Source organism: Parasteatoda tepidariorum, chromosome 10 (assembly GCF_043381705.1).
Source record: "Parasteatoda tepidariorum isolate YZ-2023 chromosome 10, CAS_Ptep_4.0, whole genome shotgun sequence".
Taxonomy (NCBI): domain Eukaryota; kingdom Metazoa; phylum Arthropoda; class Arachnida; order Araneae; family Theridiidae; genus Parasteatoda; species Parasteatoda tepidariorum.
The window spans coordinates 20,805,245-20,824,733 of record NC_092213.1 but is presented as its reverse complement, the minus strand read 5'-3'; positions in this window follow the sequence as shown (position 1 = coordinate 20,824,733).

Sequence of the window (19,489 nt, the reverse complement as noted above, 5' to 3'; positions counted from 1 at the left end):
ATTTAAGAAAGTGTTGGTTTTTTTTAAAACTTATTTTTAAAAAAGGAAATCTTAATTATTTCATCACGCATGAACATAAACAAATTGTATTGTAATAAATTTTAATGTAATATAATTTTTTGTAATTTGATTGTGATGAGTATTTTTATACAGTAAAATAAATTTTTATGACGTGTAAAAGCATATAATTAAATTCATACTTACTAGATCATGGTTTTGGTTACTAAGATAATCCTATTGTTGGAAAAATTAATAAATAGTAATTCATTTTATGAAGAAAAAAATTTTTGCTTTTGAGTAATAAACGTCATTTTATGTATATGATGTATGATATGTTTTGTTTAAAAGAAAACTTTTCATTTTTAAATAAGTTAGCAAAAATATTATTTGGAAACACTTCATTACATTTTCAGTTTACGGTGATTTATGTTTGATATTAAATAAAAGCGTGCAAATGAGCTTTTTGCCATACTTGGAACCAGCCGGGTAAAAGATTCAACTTTCACCGTGTACCGAGTACCCGGGTCTGGCAAAATTTTAAAACAGGGTTAATGAATAGTTAATATATACGAACGTAAATCTATCTAGTAACTATTACTATTAATTTTCTTAACAGCTCCCTAATATTTATTTTTGCATTGCAAAACTGTTTCCTCAAATTTCATAAAATTGCAGTTAAAATTTTTTCCTCTACCTTCTTGATAAAATTATCATAATAAGGTTACCAAATTATTTTCCCGTCATTATAAAATTACCAAATTTTATCACACATTATGAAATTGCATTTTATTGCTAATTTTACGAAATCTTTACCAAAGTGCTTCGGTAAAAACTAGCAAGCTTGTAGGTGTTCTCTTAGAGCCAGAAACACGGTAAATTTTACCATATTCTGGTAGTTCTGACCACACTTCCTCAAATTCCTCATTTTATCCAACAACTTTTTTTTTCTAAATTTTTCAGTTACAAAAAAAATTTCAAAATTTTAAATTTTTAAACTTTTAAATTAATTTTATTTTTAATAAAATTAAAATGTAATAACATTACATTCGAAAACGAAAATTTAACTAGTATTTACGTTAAGAAATAACGCAACTCATTATTCATTCACAACTTTTGTCTTTAGAAAAACATTCAGCAGTATTTTTGATAACAGAGGAAGATTAGGTTATTATTTTCTCATTTATGCTAAGGTACACCAAAAATCAATACCAGGGAGATCTAAGACTCACATCGCATCCTAGAAAGCATTTCATCAACTGCTCTCAGCAGAAGTTAATGGTTCAGTGACCAGCAGCGTGTGTAAATTGACTATTTGCAACCAGACAATCAATCAACTCCTGTAATTACTGTTTACTGCCATGAAACAACCATTACTTCTTGCCTTCAACTCGTACTGTCTAATGAGAATTCTAAAATTAGAGAAAGAGTTTGAGATTAGAGGAAATTAATTTTGCATTTATGGAATCGTCCATTAATTCGTGGTTAAAAAAGTATTTTCAAAACCAAGTAGGTAATTAAGAGTAACTTAAGTTTGAACAAAAAGTTTGTTTTTAATAACTACCTTCAAGAGTGAAGAGCTAATTAAATCATATGAAATGCTTGATATAAAAAAATTAGCATTTATTTAAGACCTTATTTTTGATTTTGGTTGTTAATTTCAGTAGAGCTACACTATTGGGCTTTTAGCGATGATCTAAGATTTATCTTTAACCCTTTGACTCAAATGGGACATCGGTGTCTCTTTTATATAATTTTTTTGACTATCTAATTACAAGTAAAAATATATTTTGGTATTATTTAATAATAAAAATTAATTTTAATTGTTACTGGGAGAGGTATTATATTTACGTCACTCTATAACTGCACAATGGGCTATTGGCGACAAGTCTAGGAAACATTCCTGAGAATGATCCGAAGACATGCCATAACAAATGTTTTTGAGGCCACTTCCTTAATTGAGATACAGATCTGAAGGGGAAGGAAATTTTTTCCAGATCCCTGTGCCCAAAGTACTGCTGAGCAACCTACTCCACAAATTTTATGAGCACATACATCGCATGTATTCGGTGGGTCTTAGCGAAGTCGAGGATTGAACAACAGCCCCTCCAGATGGGAGTCCGACTCACTAACCACTAGGCTACCACAGCCTCCAAAAGAATTAGTTACTAAAACAATTTGTTAGATTACCAGAATTATATTTGTACTAAAATATGAAACTCAAAAAAGTAATTTTAAGTTTTTTTTTCCATTAATTTTCGAAAAATGTATCAAAAATTGACTTCGCAAATTAAGGAAATTTCAATGATGAATAACTGTTTTTCTCAGTTTTAAACAACTGCAAATAAGAACAAATTTGAAATATTATTGTTTGGCCGTGTTTGGAAGAATTTATTTTTAACACAGAAATAGACAACTGTGTTTTAGGCAGTATTTCATAACCATAAATTATTAAAATCCTAAATGTAATACTTTTTTTTTATTTTTTGTCCTAATTTAATCAACAACAAAAATGAAAAACTATTAAAAATATCCTTAATAAAAATTCTGCATGAAAGATTCACAGTCTGCTACTACATTTATAACAGAGGGAAGAGGTGGAGAGTAATTGTAATATTAGGTTCCTTGCATTCAAAAGTCCAGTGATAAAAATTACTATATATTTGTGAAACAACAAATCATAATTTATTTTAAGTGGAAATTTCTAAAAAAAAATTTTAAAAAAGGTTGCTTTGGGCGTTTCATCTTCGAACGGAGGCAAGATGTGAGTTGTATATTATTAAAATACAAATTAGAGTTATATGAGAAACTAATGCTTTTAAGTAGCGAATTTTTAAAGGATGCCATTAACCTTGAAAGTTGGTTTGAGATTGCCTAGTAGCAAATAACCCTATTTGATCAAAAGCTGCTTAAATTATACAATCTATTGACGATGATAATTAAAAAATAAATTGATATGATTAAATTAATATAAAAAGAAAAAATATATAGTTTTGGAAAAAAATATTATTAATGAACGGACATTTTATAAAACAATTTTGTGAGAAAAAAATATGAGTTTCGTTTTTCAAACTTCGCCTCGTTAACAAACTTCGTCTCGTTAGTTTCTATAGAAACTAACAAGGTTATTTTTTCTTTCTCAACTCAATATTTTAATATATTTAAATCGAAAGGTTCAACTATAATGTGACTGATATTGTATCGTAATTCTAATTTCCATAACTTTCATGTCCCGCAGTGGACTGATCGTTAAGACACGGTTCCCAGCAGATCATTGAAGTCAAGCATCACTGGCTGCGGTCAGCGTGCTGGTGGGTGACCACTTGGATCAGCCTGCGTAGGGACCGAGGGTGTGCGGTATTGGCCCTCGTTAAACTGTTCTACCGTAAAGTGTTCGACTTCGCGTGCAGGTCGTCGGGCTACCGAAGCCGGGGTGCCATCCCCTCTGCAGAGGATCAAAATTGTGATGGCATGTCTTCGGATCATCCTCAGGGATGTTTCCCAGACCATCGCCAATAGCCCATTGTGCAGCTCTAGTGCGACGTAAATGAACAACAACAACAACCATAACTTTCATGAATTTAAAAAAAAAGTATTTATCTAAGGAGTTATATACATGATAAAATTCCGCTCAAAATTAATGAGACAGTAGATGAGTACAGGAATTTCTTGTACAGTACACATAATTGAAACACATATATTTATAAAGTGTAAATTGTGCTTTGAAGCTAATTCTATTATATTTCACTGGAAAAAAATCTTGAATGAATTTTACCTTAAAATCAATTTTTACCAGACATGTGAAGGAACAAAAATCCGATATGCCGTAATTTTGTCAGTAATAAATAATGTAAAATCATTGAACCATTCTAACTAAATAAATATTATCGTAAAATTATATTTTATGGTAAAATGGATTTTACGGATAATGCACCCGTAGAACCGATACTTGATGCTGAAATAAGAACTTTAATATTTTACAGTGTTCTATAACTTTCGTGAATTGGAATGATTTTAGAAGTTAAATGAAAGCGGAAAAATGTCCTTTATGATTTTAATGTTACCGGTTTATTACCATAATAAAGAGGAAAGGCATACTACTCGACGAATTCTATCCCATCTCTAATCTCTATAGGTTTCGTATTTTGCAATACTTTTGAAAATTAAATGAAAACGTAAAGTAACTCATCGAAATTTGACAAAAGAGTTGGTAGTACACATACTCGATAGTGTTTCAAGTTTCATTTACTGAGTATGCTAACGAAGACCAGACAGACCCTAAGAGAAAGTCTGTTTATCTGAGTCGGGATACCCAAATTCCATACGGACTGCCTAATGATTTTTACAATAGGTGAAATCATAATAAATTAAAATAAAATATCCTCCCGGTTTTATTTTCAAATGAATCTTTCCACGTCGGTAGAAAGTTTCATTCTGAATTTCTTGAATATTTTAAGCTTTGGTGTTTTTCCTTTAGAAAATATTTTGCCAGCCTTCAAATCCTTTGTAATTGCCTGAATAAACACTTTATTATGAATAAATATGACTCTTGGAAATTCTTTCATTCAATAATTTTGTAGAAAAGGAGTTAACATCCAAAAGTATCAAACATTAATACTTCATTCCTAAGTAAGATTCCTCACGTTTACCTGATACTTAAAACCCGTAAGTAAACTTTTTCGAGTTTTATTGCATTATTTTAAATCTTTGATTTGCAAAAAATTCTGCACTCAGGATGAAACATCAATAAAGTTTAAGTTTACGTAATCTCTAATAATAATATTCCTTAGGCCACCTTTTTAATTATTGATGAGTAATTGTTTTCAATCAATTTAATAGTAAAATAAAAGCTTACAGTTCTCAGATTTGAATTTAAAAACTAAGGGAGATAGGCACCGAATTGCCGTTTAAAAAATTATTTATTTTTGTTAGGCCTAATAAAACTTAATACCGAAAAAAATAATAAAACTGAAAATTCCAAGATGGTTGTAAATTGAATCTCAATCCCAACATTTAATCGATCTAAGGTACAGTTAGCACATATACACGAAACGGGTACAGTTAGCAGATATAAATTTTTTGTGCATTGCTAAAATATAGAAATATTACACTGTTAAAATTCTCATTCTAAAATTATGCTAAAATAACTGGCAGCTGTCTGCCTATCTGATTAATCGTAAAGTTTGCGGTAAGGAACCTTTTTTTCTTTTGTGGTTTCGAAACCATTTACAAAAAGTATGGTCGTAAAGCTATGAACACAAACCTATACGGTTTTTTAACCATTTACAACTAGCATTTTTCAAACACGTAAAAAAAAAAAAGAATTATTTTACTAGACATAAGAACTCAGCTTTTCGTAAGGTAATGGGCATTGGAGAGTGCCGGACACTCAGAATTCTTCACGTGCTGAAGGGAATGGAGGAAATATTGTGGTGTCAACACTAGGACTCAAACTCCAGTTCAGCCGGTCATGAGATTGACAGATAAGCCAGATCGACAACGATATGTACGTAGCTGCAAAGAACTAAGTAGCTTCATTAGGTGGTACTAGTTAGTGCGATAAAATTCTGGTTGTTTAACCGTATTAGATGAAATCAGTTAATAAACAGTTTTTCTCAAACTTAGCAGTTTGATCACCATTTTATTTATAGTTATTTGACTGTTTTGATTAAATATAGTAAAATAACCATTCAATAAATTGTTATTTAACCATTTTTTCAGAGAAATTTCTAACAGTGTACAGAAAATTTCTGGGAACTAAGTTGCAGATAATATCAATATTCTACAGAGAAAAAAACATGTTGACTGAAATTTCTTGCAACAAAACCATACAGAATTTATTTTAAGTAATCGATTTCTTCAATAGAGCAGATTACTGCTCTACTGAATATAGTTGACGTTAAAAGATTTAATATTTACTGTCACCAGGAAGACAGTATTCGTCGTGTCAAAGCTATTCGTAGAACAAGCCGATGTATTGAAGTGTTTCAATCTGTGGAGGAGCGGTAGAGTCGCGTGTTCATTGTAGACGCTCATCAAAATTTAGAGTTGCAGAAAAGTTGCTCGTTTGCTACCGGCTGGTATCAACCCAAGGAGCTTTAAGTCTTTTGCCAGATGATCTAACTACTGTGAAAAAAGGTGCATTCAAACCATCGTATTTTAAGAGCTTTATATAGTTGCAGCCTCAGACTCATGGCTTCGATTCAATTGTATCAAACAGGTCCAGTGAAAATACAGAAACATGTTGCATATATGGAGTATGTCTTTACAAATCATCCAGAGAAACTGGCTCTGGTGGTAAAACTAACCAATATCAAATTGTCTTCGATAAGTTTGATGACTTAAAAACTAGATAAATATCTACCGAACACATAAAATATAGATGAATGGTGTCAGGTTTTATCCGTTTGCCGAAAAATGTGCCTTTTGACAGATTAAGATGCAATATCAAAATTCCTTTAGGTTCGATAGTTTCTCGACTTAAACCTAGATAAATATGTGCCTAACATATTAAATATTGATGAATGGTTGCATGTTTTGTCTACTTTTCAAAAGAAACGTGCCTTTTGACAGATTTAGAAGCAATATCAAAATGCCTTTATATTCGATATTAAAGTTTGTCGACTTCAAAGCTAGATAAATATGTAATGTACCTAACATATAAAATATGGATGAATGGTTGCAGGTTTTATCTACTTTTCAAAAGAAACGTGCCTTTTTACAGATTTAGATGCAATATCAAAATGCCTTTATATTCGATACTAAAGTTTGTCGACTTCAAAACTAGATAAATATGTACCTAACATATAAAATATGGATGAATGGTTGCAGGTTTTATCTACTTTCCAAAAGAAACGTGTCTTTTGACAGATTTAGATGCAATATCAAAATGCCTTTATATTCGATATTAAAGTTTGTCGACTTCAAAATTTGATAAATATGTACCTAACATATAAAATATGGATGAATGGTTGCAGGCTTTATCTACTTTCCAGAAGAAACGTGTGTTTTGACAGATTTAGATGCAATATCAAAATGCCTTTATATTCGATACTAAAGTTTGTCGACTTCAAAACTAGATAAATATGTATCTAACTTATAAAATATTGATTAATGGTTGCAGGTTTAATCTACTTTCCAAAAGAAACGTGTTTTTTGACAGATTTGGATGCAATATCAAATTGTCTTTACATTCGATATTAAAGTTTGTCGACTTCAAAATTAGATAAATATGTACAAAATATTGATGAATGGTTGCAGGTGTTATCTGCTTGCTGAAAAAATGTGTGTTTCTACAGATTAAGATGCAATATCAAAATACCTTTCTTTGGTTTTAAAGTAAGGAAAATTTTACGTACGAAATTTACAGAAAATTTCTATTTATGTACAGATTTTTTTACAGTATGGATTTTGTCACTTGCGTTATGTAAAAAAAATACTTATGTTTTTTGGTAAAGCTATAATTTTTTTTTATTTTAGAATAAACATGTATTAAGGAATATAATCATAGAAATATTTTTATGTATTGTTTTACCATTCAATACCTAACAGCAAAACTGAAATTCAACTATTTACAATAAAGTATAGTTCTTAAATTCAGCATATTAAATGCATTCTTATCTTCACACAATACTGGATATCAGCTTTAGAACCTCTTTCAATTACTTGAGCTATGCAAATTCAAGACAGCTAGCAGTTACTGTGTGAATTCAACTGTAATTATTGGCAATGATTGATTCCCTTACTTCAAATGGTCGATTTACTGACTGCACTGTTAACTGAAGCATTTATTTCGGATTCAGACATTTAATAGAATTCAGGAACGACATAGGGAGTGAATTGTAGATAACTTTACATTTTATGATATAAAGAATAAATTTAATAAATAAAAAAAGTTCAATCATTAGGGGGTACACAATGTTGCAATATAGGTTACTATGTATGTATATATACAATAGTGTGTTGAATAGTGTTAAAATGAGGAAATTCGATGTAACTTTTCTGTATTTCAACATGGTCCTATAATTCACCTTAATATTGACCTATAATATTCAAATTGGACAAAGTATTATATTTCCGGGTACTAGTGTACCCCACCAGAGAAAATTTATTAACTGTATTTTAATTATATTTTAAGAAATAAATTTTAAAAAATAAACTCATGTTAAGGAAGATTGAAAAAACCCAGATAGCTGCGAAAGATTGATTTTAATGCCAGCAATAACCTTTTTCACAAACCCCAACTAGGCTTATAAGTGGTTAGCAAATAATTCATGCAGTGAAAGAATTTTATATTTAACTGTGCTAGTTTACGCGCTATGAGGTTCACATTAAGTTTGTATAAATAACTCATTCATATCGATATTGAATATGCCTTTAAAAAAAAGGCAAGGAAAACCTTTTGCATTAAAGGCTTATTCATCTTTTGCAAATAAAGAGTGCTAAGAGCCCTCAAACCGAGGATAACCCACCTTGTAAAGGTGCATTTTAAACTTTATGACCATAACCAAAGCAAGGTTTATTTGCGTCTGTTTTTATACATTCTCTTTTTCACTTTAAAAGGGAAGGTTGGCCTGATCATTAAGTTTTCGTAACGAAAAATAACAAAATAAACTTTCATTTAAGAGCTTGGTCAAAACTAGAATGAAAAAAAAAGAAAAACAAGATTTTGTGTAAAATCTAAGAGATGACATTTTTGCGAAGTTTTTTGCGTGCCTTTATTCAATCTTTAATGAAATAAGCTTGACACACTAATATTTTTACTAAGTTTGAAACGGATATAAACCAAACCTTTCTTTGCCAAATGAAAATGAAAATACAACGTTTGTCGTACGGTTGCATGCTATCTGGGAAATTGCTACATTCTCTAACTTTATATAAATTGTCAAAACTCGATAACATGTATATTGGTAAGGTAATTTCAATTTTAAAATTTGTTTAATTGAGAAATATTTTTATTAATGTGATGGTTTTAAAGAAGAGCTAATAGGGTGGAGTTTACAAGCGACAATTATGTAAATCTTAGTAGCTTTTCAAAAATTCTCTTTTTAGTGAGTGAAAAATGAGGATTACGCCTTGCCTTTTTCTCTTGTCCACAAGCTTTTATTTGACGATATCTGTAATGTTCCACTACTCATTTAATCTGTTTGCGTCCTAACTTTCGCAGTATTGTCGTTTTACTATGGTCTCGAAATTAACTCTTTATAATATTGTCACTGGCTCTTTTTTTTTCTTCAAATGCACATGAATCCACTACTCATTTAATCTGCTTGCGTCTTAACTTTCGCAGTATTGCCGTTTTACTATGGTCTCGAAATTAACTCTTCATAAGATTGTCACTGGCCATTGTTTTTCAAACGCATTTGAATCCACTACTCATATGATCTGTTCACGTTTTGGCATTCGCAGTATTGCCGCTTTACCATGGTCTCGAAATTAACTCTTTATAAGATTGTCATTGGTTCTTTTTTTTTTCAAATGCATTTGAATCCACTACTCATTTAATCTGTTTGCGTCTTAACTTTCGCAGTATTGCCGTTTTACTATGGTCTCGAAATTAACTCTTCATAAGATTGTCACTGGCCACTGTTTTTCAAATGCATTTGAATCCACTACTCATATGATCTGTTCACGTTCTGGCATTCGCAGTATTGCCGCTTTACTATGGTCTCGAAATTAACTCTTTACATGATTGTCACTGGCCGTTGTTTATCAAATGCATTTGAATCCACTACTCATTTAATCTGTTCACGTTTTGTCATTCGCAGTATTGCCGCTTTATCATGGTCTCGAAATTAACTCTTTATAAGATTGTCATTGGTTCCTTTTTTTCAAATGCATTTGAATCCACTACTCATTTAATCTGTTTGCGTCTTAACTTTCGTAGTATTGCCGTTTTACTATGGTCTCGAAATTAACTCTTGATAAGATTGTCACTGGCCATTGTTTTTCAAATGCATTTGAATCCACTACTCATATGATCTGTTCACGTTTTGGCATTCTCAGTATTGCCGCTTTACTATGGTCTCGAAATTAACTCTTTACATGATTGTCACTGGCCATTGTTTTTCAAATGCATTTGAATCCACTACTCATATGATCTGTTCACGTTTTTGCATTCGCAGTATTGCCGTTTCCTATGGTCTCGAAATTAACTCTTTACATGATTGTCACTGGCAGTTGTTTTTCAAATGCATTTGAATCCACTACTCTTTTGATCTGTTCACGTTTTGGCATTCGCAGTATTACCGTTTTACTATGGTCTCGAAATTAACTCTTTATAAGATTGTCACTGGCCTATTTTTAAAAATGCATTTGAATCCCCCTTTCTCTCTTAAAACATCACATTCTTTCCCTGAAAAATATAGATTTTTTTCTAAACTGCCACTTAGAATGCACACACTTCCTCTGAACTTATTCACAAATTATGCGTGAACGATATCATGTTTAAAAAGAAATGCACTATCATACACAGAGCAAAAATTCTGATAAAACTGCCGTGCTGTATGGTAATAACATTTCTGGTTAAAAACCTATAATTCTGGTAATAGAAAATTGTATTTAAACCATTTATATAGCAATTTTTTCGTTCATATGGTAACCACAAATTCTTGTTTTCAAAATTATATTTTTTATAACCACACATTTAGTAAAACAAAATACGAAACTTAAGAGTAAATTTAGACGAATAAATCGGCTTTTTATTATGTTCTAAGGTATAATTATAAAATTACCTAATTTTACCACATGTACCAAATTTTATCACATATCACAAAACCATATTTTATTTAGGACTATTCTTTTTTTCTCAATCTACAAGATGAGCTGTAACAATATTAGTGGCATTAGTTGTCACGTGTAGAGAAAGCGACTATCTTATAAACTTAAATTCTCATTTCTTCATTGTGTATAAGTCTTTAGTGAATTTTTATCTGCATGCTATTAATTTACATACAACATAATTATAAAAGCTTAAGCCTACGCCATGTGTAGAAGAAAAGTTTCTCGTTAATGTATCTTAATAATGAATATTTATTGCGTTTAGCGTTTTGAATATTTCAGCGCATATAATGGATAACTATTTATAATGCAGTAAATTGAATACCCTCTGGAATTATAAATTATTCCTCTAAAAAAAGATAAATAAGTTTAAACAGCTTTAATAGTTAAGTTATCAACTTTTTAACTGAAACTTATACATAAAGATTAAGTTTCAACCTCATTAAATATAATTAATGGATGTGATAAATGATGTCAAATTTTTAAAATAAACGCGTATAAATTTGGAAAATGTTAAATATCAATAAAATATTTATTAATATAAAATAATAGTTTAAAAATTTATGAATGCAAGTACCATAAATGGAAAGTAAACAATAAGTAATAATTAGAGAAAAATAACTTAACCACTTGAAATAATACGATATCGACTTAAATTTTAAATATCAAATGATATTTTAAGAAGAAAAATCTATGTAAATAAAAGAGTTTTTGGTGTGTACAGGGTAACAAAAAAGTATGGGGATCACTTTTGTGGCTATCTACCACTAGAGTTTTAAAACCTTTTTACATATATAGCTAACTGATCTAAATCTCTGCTATTAGACTTTCAATTGCAATACTATTTCATAAAATCACAAAAATGCCTTAGAAGAAATTTGACAAAAAGCTAATTGGTCAAGTACAAACATTTTTAGAACTTTGCTGGAGCCACAGGATTATACAAACCCATTTTAAAAAGAAAGGTATTGCGATTTCACTCAGCCATATCAGTCGCATCAAGAATTCAAAACTCGGATCGATGTAAAATAATGCAAAACCAAAAAGAAGTGGACTGCCAAGCAAATTGAAAAAATCAAATTTGCAGAAGCTTGATAAGATGACATCAAAACCGGATCCACCAACACAGGCAAGCATGGCTAAAGCTCTTAACGTGAGTCAGCAAGTTTTAAGCTATAAACAAAAACAAAAGTTGAAGAAAAAATGCCATAAAAAACCTAAATGTCATCATTTAAGTGAGAGATCGGTGCAGACTAGGAGGCAAAGTTCATGGCCCCTCTACAAGCTTCCCCGTAAGGTCATTACAACTGATGAAGCTTGGATCTATCTATCTGATACCAATGCTAAATCTAAAGTTCAACATCTTAGTCGCCAGGCGAGACTTGACACCATCAACCACGGTGCCTCATCCCAAAAGCGTAATGGTTTGGATGGGCATATCCGCCCATGGTGTGACCAAACCTCGATTTGTGAAACCTGGGGCCAAAATAAATGCTGAGTATTATATACAGAAGATATTAAAGCCCTTTCTTAAGGATGATTACTGCAGATTGTACCCTAATGGTGATGCTGTGTTCCATCAGGACTCTGCCCCATCGCATGCATCTAAGGTCACCCAGAAATTCCTAACAGATCAGCAAGTGCAATTCCTGAGACCAGAACAATGGATTCCAAACAGTCCTGATGCTGCACCATGCGACTATTTCCTATGGGGACATCTGAAAAACAAACTGAATAAGCGAAGAATTTCTACATTGAGAGGCCTTCAAAGAGCTATTAGAGAAGAGGTGAAGAAAATCCCCCAGGAAATCATTTTGCGGGCTTTAAAATCCTGGCCGAAGCGTTGTAGACAAATCTATTATGCCGGTGGTCGACATATTGAGAAGCATCGCTGAATTTATGTAATAAATTTTGGAAATATAAACATTCAAAAATGATCCCTATATTTTTTTGTTACCCTGTACGCGTGTGAGAAAGTTTACTTTTCTTTTTAGCTTCTAATAACTATTGAGTGCGCTAGTGTGTTTGAACTCCTTTTATAAATTCTGAACAGTGTATGATAGGACCCTGAAATTTGGACAACAGGTGAAAGAGGAGGATGTTATCCGGTAATCCGAAGAACCATCCATAATATTTTGCTAGATCGTCCAAGAGAGAATAAATTTTTCAAAATAATAAAAATGAGTTAATATGACTGTAGTGAAAAGAATTATGGTGGTATCAAAATTAAATGTATCCTCAAGGTCCCAACAATGTGCAACAATAGATGTTGCCGGACATTTTTCACCTCACTTACTTTCACACAAATTAACATCTGTCTACATCTCAAATATCTTGCAGTTTCAGTTTATTTGAGTTTTCATTCTATATATTCGTTTTTTCATTTCATAAACGACAAAAATGTTCTTCACATAGGGCAATAACAGTCATACGTGCTCTTACCTTTTGTTTTATTTTAATTAAGGAAAAATTCAGATCTATAAAAATTTTGCCTAATTACTGTTAAAAATAATTTTACATTTAAGTCTGAACAAATGTTTCCGATAGGAAATAAATTTATCAATTTTCTAATTACTGGCAAGTTATTTTGATTTCTGCTAAGAACTGGAAAATGGTATTTAAACTTAACAAAATGGATGAAACTCAAAAAAGAGAAGTTTTCTATATTTTCTTGTTATGCATTTATAACAGCACAACAAGTCTAGTTCTCTATTTATGTATTTTTATCATTGTATTTTATTAAATGTACTGGTTGTGTGTTTCTATCATGGTTTCTCGTAATGTGTATTGATTGTGTGTCTTTAACTTTGTAATGATTCAAGTTCCAAATCATATTATTCAAGGTTCAAATCATATTGAGAAGCATAATCACTACACATAACCAGTCTCTAATATGTCTTTAATATTGTGTACTAGCTAACATTGTATTTCATTATATGTAGAGATTATATGTCTCTAACACTGTATCTCTTAATGTGTACTGGTTATGCTGCTCCAACACTGGATTTCGTTATAAGTACTGGTTATGTGTCTTTTCATGTGTACTAGTTATGCTGCTCTAACATTGCATTTCGTTATGTGTAGTGATTATGCGTTTTTTCTTTATTTCTCGCGTGGTACACTATGAGATTTGTGTATTGGGGATGATAATGAGTTTGTTTTATTTTTTTAAACTCTATAATGCACATAATGATACAATATTATTAAATTATCAAAATGTATATAATCATAATTTGCTTGCCAAAAAAATCCGGGTGTTTGGCTCAAAAAATCAATAAACTTTAAGTTGATAAGAATGGAAAAATTTAAGCCAAGTGATTATAACTTTTGAACATTATCATAATACTCACATATCCATAACTATTGGACTTTCCTCTTATATATAAGTTCTTGGTATGTTTCATGCTAATGATAAGGTACAATTTTTAAAATTTTATTTGAGCATTTAAAATTAAAAACTATAAAATGCAAGTTCTTATCTAATAATAATAATCACGCTTTTTAAATGTCCATCTGCTTTCATGACAATTTAGATACAATTTTAAAGATATTTCTTGTCTTATGAAGATAATTTGTTATAATTTTCTATACATACAGAAAATTCATATGCTTCAGCAACCAATAAATATCGCTTAAATTTGATGACATATGTTGGCAATTACATGATATTTAGTGAAAAATCAAATCATATTAAGAAAAATATGGTCGTACTGTTTTATGCATTGTCATTGGCCAAAAAATCATATGACATGATATTCATTGCACAGAAAAGATTCGCATATCTTTGACTGTTATCACCACCAAATACACAAAATTTATAAGGTTACTTATTCTAAATGATTTATTCATAGCTTTTTTAAAGATTTTTATCAGTATTATTTATTTGTCATTCATTCTTAACAACATTCTTTCATAAAATTCTACTTTTCGTTATCATTTAAAAATGGAAGGTTAAGAGTAAAAACCTTATTCAATTATTATAAAGTAATCGAATAATGTCACCTCATTATACAACATTTTATGGCTGTATTTAGTCAATATTTTATAATTATACAAATAGCTGGATACCCGTTCTTCATACAGGGTGAAAAATCAGTAAAAATAGTCAAATAATAAAGCTGCGTAAGAAATTATTCACGAAAGAGAACTAATATACTAACTATGCTAAAAATTTATACACGAAACTGAAAGACGTAAACCAACACAATTAAGGAAACCAAATTAATCCCAAATTTTACTTTATTTAATAATGTGTACTTTCGGTGGATTTGCGTTACTAGATTAAGCATGAACATGCGTTTAGTAGTTCATCCTATTAAAATAAAGATTAACTGTATTCCTTTGGTACAGTACACTACAACTGGTACAACAGTAGAGTATTCATAGAGTTTTCAAGGGGACCAAATAAACTTATATAATTATACATTGACCTTATATTGGTATAATTGGAACCTATTAAAACTGTACCAATTACCATAGAACCAATATTGACTATAAATAGAATTAATTAGGCATCATAGGTCTCAATAATAGCATTGAGAATTTTTACATTTCTCTTAAATTGCTTGCACCATTTATCCATTAATTTTGCTTTTTAGTACATAACTTAATTTTTCATTTTAAGTATAGTACCCATTAAAGAAATTAATCAAGCTACATTAGTGTCAATAATAGTATGACAATTATTTACGTTTCATCTAAACAAACTAGTATTATTTATCCACTAACATTGCCGAACAGTAAGTAACTTATTTATTTTTATTTCCAAAACCATTGATTTTTAATTATTTAGCTTTATAGATATATAGAATCATTTCTTTTAGGTATAACTACAAGCAAAATAAATACGTGGTTTCATATAACTTTAGGAAAACAAATTTGGTGACATAGTCCATTCATGTCATCACGTTCACATTTATCATTTAGTTTATATGACATAACAAATAAAAAATAATTAGATATTAAACGACATACGAAGTCTCCCTTTTTTATTAATGCGAGCCATAAGCTAGCAAACATCACTGACGTTATCGTTAAAATACGGAATAGTCGCAGTTTAATTTATATAAATGACGAGTTCTAAGCCAATGAAAAAATTCGAGTTTTCAAATGCCTCTCAAAAATTATCAAACTAAAAAATTTTTAATGAATTTCAGAATTGAGGTCCCAGATTGCTGCTTTTATTAACTCTCCAATTTTTAAGACGGTCTTTGAGTTATGAGAGATACAGACACACAGACAAACTCTTCGTTTTATTATAGATAAATATGTTATATTACTTTTTAAAATAATTATATTTACTTTTATAATAAATTATAAGTATAATAAATTATAAGTATAATAAATTATAAGTATAATAAATTATATTTTGTAGCCAATTATTATTGAGTTGAGTGAGAGTATGTAATTAAAATAATGAATACAAAATAATTATTGAAACCTCTAAAGCAATAATAAGAATTGAATTTCCGTACTATGGCTGATTATTGTTTTAACTAAAAAATAGTTATCAAGTTCTTATAGTCACCGAAATTCAAATAAGAATTTAAAAACAAGTTTTTTTTTATGTAGAATCAAGGGTAACCAGAAAAAATTATTAAGCTTAACTTTTATTTCAAGAGATTCAGAAACTAAATCTGTGGAACCAAATATGTGTTAATAGAACGAAAAAATTTATTCCTTTTAATAATTGCACAAACAATTTTGGAGATTGGAGAGCAAGAATGATGCCTCTATGGGAGAATAAAATATAATTATTTCATACGAAAAGTGCTTTTCTAACGTACCACAACTTGGTCTTAAATCTTGTTTTCATAGGACAGTTCGCAAAAGCTATTAAATTTTAAATGTTGTAATACGTGTTTTGTAACGTTCAAACTTACATTGTAGAATAAAGTAGAGCATTTATGTTAACTAACCTCATTTGTCTTAAAATATCATAATTCTCACTGGAGTGGACGTTAAGCCTAAAATACGAATTAGGCCATGTATTCACGTTCTCTGACATAATCTTGCCATTTGTGGTGTTATTGCGTTAGGGAGAATAATTTTAATCACTTAGTTATATCGTGTATTATTCTAATACTCTATTACACATTGCTGTCTTAAGACAAGATACATCCCATAACTGTGGATGATATAATACAAATAAGTGAATAGCCAAGTCAAAAAATAAACTTTGGTATTAAAAATTAAAGATGACTATGGATTATTTCGTGAAAAGAAACAATCTTTCATACATATTCTTACACTGTTGGTATTTTTACACAGCTTCTTTTTTAAATTTTCCATCCCACTGATATTTTCTTATAACCATTGATGAACAGCCGGCACAATTTTTGGTTAGCGACTAAAAGTGTTTAACTTCGTAACCTTGTAATTTTGGATCCAATAAAGAAGACAATGGAACTCCTTGATCAAGTATTGGAAAAAATTTGCTTTCGTGGAGGACTTTTTGATGAAACTAACACGAATTTGCGTTACATGAAGAGGAAGATCACGAGAACCTCCCACGGCTAGCCTGATGGCAAGAGGACTCTAATCCATGATCTCTCTATCACTGAGGATATTTTGCGCCAGCACTGTGGTCGGTGCGAGACGGGTGCGAAATTCGAAACGATCAGCTATCGCTGGGATTGAACCCGGGTCATCTCATTGGGAGGCGAGCTCTCTATCCCCTCTAATATTTGAAATTAATTAATTTGGTGAAAAGAATACTTCATACAGCCTTATGAGGAGTTATCAAAAGTCTGATCCATCAAGTTGCTAGAGTAGCACTGATCTGTGATCAGTTCCTTTTTAAACATCAAATATAATCATTATCATAATTATAAACTTCAGGTAAAATAATTTCGAATTGGCCAACCACTTAGTTACTTCATTACAGCATAATAAATATAAAAGATGTAAAACAATGCCACATTTCTATTAGAACATTTCTATAAGGATTTTGTTTTCCTAAAAAACAACATTTGCTTTGAAATAAAACATCATCTTATCAGTTTCTACACTGTAAAAATAACTGTAAATTCTGCAGAAGAAAAACATATTTATCACAGAAAAAAAGCTATTTAAGGAAAGAAAATACATATGTTTTCTGTTTTCAACCTTTATCCGCCAGCTGTAAAATATTCCCGTTCTTTTAACAGACATCCTCTGTATATTTAAAGCTTTAAAGTTGCTTTGATGACAAAACCATTTTACTCGGTTTCTCGTCCCAATCATAACCAGATTAAAACTGTCAGTTCAAATTTTAGTTTTTGCAAAGTAGTTTTGCTTACCTTACGACAACAACTCTATCTTTTTTCAAATCCTTTTACGATTATTTTCTATACTTGCTCTTAATTTTTAGCAATTATTTTATAGATTCGAGCATCCAATAAGTAAAACTGTGATTCGATTTTATTGTCAAATTGATTGTCAAATTCTCTAGCTGTTTATTATATTTCTTTAGATACAATGTTTTGGTAAGTTAGGTTTCCAGACATTTTTGTACGAGAGGGCGATGGTAGTTTTAACCGTTTTTAAAATTAAATATTATTTCAATAAATAAGGAGCTTAAGCTCATAACAGTTTAAGATTTTCTCTTCATATTGAAGGACAAAAGTGGCAATAGTTCAAAGGTCAGAGCATTTTCATTTACTGTCAGAATTTTCATTCTGAAATTATGGTAAAATAACCGTCAGCAGCCTGTTCGCATAACTGACCGTAACTTTACTGCAAAGAACATTTTTTTGCCTTTACTGTTTTGAAACCGTTTACAACTAGTATGGGTGAATAGAACATAAAAGCAAAACTATACGGTTTTTCACAGATTTACAACTATCATGGCTTCAAAATCACAAAAAGGAACTGTGGGACAGTGAGAACTCTTCATATATTGAAAGGATGGCTGAATAGAACATTGAAACAAAACTATACGGTTTTTCAATGATTTACAACTATCATGGCTTCAAAACCATAAAAAGGAACTGTGGGACAGTGGGAACTCTTCATATATTGAAAGGATGGCTGAATAGAACATTGAAACAAAACTATACTGTTTTTCAACGATTTACAACTATCATGGCTTCAAAACCATACAAAGGAACTGTGGGACAATGGGAACTCTTCATATATTGAAAGGAAGGGGTGAATTCTGCTTTCAGCTCGCCCTGACCACAATGCAGACGTAGTTACTAATAGAAGTTTTTACTAAAACAACAGAGTTAGTTTGTTAAAATAACGCAATTTGTTTATTAGAATAACAACACTTATCTGCTTAATAAACTGTGTCTGTTTATAAATAACGGTAGTTTTCTGTGAACTGTATTTTTCGGTTTTATACTGGCAAACCAACTGACAGTTTTTTTTTCCTGAATTTAATAGATTTTTCTTTTACAGCAAATAAAATGATAAAATCTCCATAAAAATTCATTTAACATAAAATAATATCGCTCAACATACATATGTTTAAGTTTTTTTATTATTTAGACCCAGACATTAGGATGGTAAAACTTTTAAACTATATATATATATATATATATATATATTCTCTACATTGCTTTGAATAGCGAGTTGAACTTACTGCTTTCTATGATGCAATTTTAGATTTCTAATCACGGTCAAATCTAATGGCTGAAGCGCACTTGTACAATTTGCAGGAAAAAAGAGAGCTTTTACATTTTCCAAAATAATTAGTATCGATGGGTGCGCTGGACATTGGTCGATGAAT